We start from the raw sequence: 2,430 nt of genomic DNA on the forward strand, positions 1-2,430 counted from the left end.
GCAGAACTGACAAAAACATTTTCCCCCTTCACCACCTGGACCAGAGCCAATGAGAGGGGCTGGGGAACAGGCCATGAGGCCCTGCACCCACTATTCAATGTCTTCAAGACTGTGATCCCTCAGAACTGTTTCATCACGTGCTGGCAGCACTCCCGGTGTCTGGGTGTTTTGTGAAGTTGTACAGGATCCAGTAGAGGCCACTGCCTCTGCTGTCATATCCTAAGAGGCAGCCAGGCAGGCTTGTGACTCTTGGCTGCTTCAGCACCACAGGATGAACAGCGCCCACGCACTGAGGCTTTCGGGAGAATGAGAGGAAGGAAAGGAAGGGCAGAATGGAGTGATGTAGGGTCCATCCACCACATCCCTGAATGGAAAGACCCCTGTTCCCACAGTAGTCCCACACCGGGACCACCACTGGCACTCATGAATATGCCAGCCTCCATTTCTATGTCCTCGTCTGACAACTCCTTCCCATTTTCATCCTGGAGGCAAGACTCTGAACATACTAGCTCTGAGGGCACCTGAGTGTAACCTGAGACAGTGCCTGAAGACCTTTCATCCAAGCAGGATCCCTCCCTTGCCATCTCCAGACCTGCCCCACAAGCTCCCTCCCTGGCCTCCTGGCTCTTGTTCACTCCTAGGCAGCCTTCTACAGTCATCTCTGAAACGAATCTGTCACTCCTTTATCCAGCACCTTCCATGGCTCCCCAGAGCCTTCCAGATCAAGTGCAAGTTCTTTCATCAGATGCTTGATCCCAAGCTCCATTCTACCTCCTGAATTAAGGTCCCGGAGAAGCCCGCCTTGCTCAGCACAAGTGCATCAATGAAGTCCGAAGCCTTGAACGTGGCCTTGGCCTTGAGGAAGTCATCAACACCCTGGCTAGTGAGGGTGCGGTACTGCTCCAGGATGATGGTGTCTGAAGTTGTGCACCAAGTCAGAGGCCCTGCAGAAGCATTGCTCCTCAGGAATGAGGTAGTAGAGGAAGTCCATGCACAGGCAGATCTGCTGGTGCCATTACACTATGAGGGCACTGAGCTCCAAGGTGGCGGCAATATATTCACTGGCATTCCTGCAGAGTGAGGCTGGAGAGAGGAAGTAGCTCCACAACACATATGAAACCCTGGAAGCTCTTCCCAGCCAAAATCTCTGGACCACACTACTTCCAGAAACGGGTGCCCTCTGAGCACACTTGTCTCTCTGTCTCCCACTCCGAGATCCCTCCTGGCCCTACATGCCCCAGTCTGGACCAGGACTTTGAGCCCAGCAGGTGTTCAGTCCATGGTGTTGACTGCTCCCTGGGCCAGGAGAGCCCTTGGTGGCTCTGTGACTCCTCCTGTGGGACCACTGCCTCTGCCTCAGGACCTCCCGATTCCCATGGGAAGACCCCAAGGCTGTGGATTGCCCCACCTGCCCAGGGATCTTCCAACCCCATAGGCCTTACTTGATGCCTTAGCCCTCCCAGAGCATGACATGCTTCTCAGAAGGTGACTTATTTCCAATGCCATCTGTGGATGTTTCCTGGGGACCTCTTGCTGCTCTCCTTTATAATCTGTAGGTCAGGGCCAAGAGGAGAAACCAGCCCAACCTCAGAATAAACAAAAGGCTCACTGCCACAAATGGCAACCGCCAAACAGTCAACAGTGCTTCTGGAAGGAAGGAGGCTTCATTCTGCACAAAGCTCCTTGTTTGGCTTCTTTCTGAATCCGGGGAGGGGTAGGTACCAAGCCCAGTTTACCTGTGGTGTCTGTGCCTAGGATGTACAATGGGCCCCTGTTCCCACTGCAGGGTTGACGTTCCCTCCAGCTGGAGACCTGGGCTCCTGACACCACCTGACCTGTTTGTCCTGCACTGGATGAACATGGAAAGGCTGTACCTGGTATTTCCCTAGGCCCTTGGTTTCCACCATCTAGACATCCAGCAGGAGTGGCCATGCCCAGCCCCACACCTGAAAGGGAACTCCCTCATAGAGCAGCCGAGACATGTAGGGATGGAAGAGTGCTCGGTGAGACAGGCCACAGGGGTCCCAGGGAGGATCGGGGGTGGAGGATTCTGGAGGTTTCCAGCCTTGGGCTCTGTGGTTCCTCAAAGAGGTTAGGCCCACCTAGTACCAGGCCTCCCCTCCCATGATTCAAAGAATGGATGAGTGTTCAACATCAGGAACTCTGATCTGGACCTGGTTTTTCATTTATGTCACCAAGAGACAACCCCTAGCCCCTGAGCTAGGGACAGTCCAAGCTCTGGGATGAAATTCTCCTCCAGCAAGGTGATGCTTACAGGGGCAGGTAGAAAAGCTGGTGACCAGGCCTGCTGTCCTCTGGGTAAGGACAGTGTGCCACCCACCCTCTGAGAGGCAGCTGGTGCCAGGCCACAGCACTGGGCACCTGTACCCCTGGCTCTGCAGACACTGGTCATGGAGGTCCCTCCCTTTC

At 54.8% G+C, this 2,430-nt stretch overlaps 1 long non-coding RNA gene across 1 annotated transcript in view; it reads right to left on the minus strand.

Moving 5' to 3' along the window:
• LOC105538570 overlaps positions 1-2,421 on the minus strand; it is a 21,256-nt gene extending 18,835 nt beyond the window's left edge. The window contains exon 1 of the long non-coding RNA XR_001005931.1: positions 92-2,421. This is a non-coding gene — a long non-coding RNA (uncharacterized LOC105538570). The remainder of the gene's footprint in view (positions 1-91) is intronic.
• Between the last annotated feature and the right edge of the window lie 9 nt (positions 2,422-2,430).

This window comes from Mandrillus leucophaeus, unplaced genomic scaffold, assembly GCF_000951045.1.
Source record: "Mandrillus leucophaeus isolate KB7577 unplaced genomic scaffold, Mleu.le_1.0 Scaffold1948, whole genome shotgun sequence".
Lineage (NCBI taxonomy): Eukaryota > Metazoa > Chordata > Mammalia > Primates > Cercopithecidae > Mandrillus > Mandrillus leucophaeus.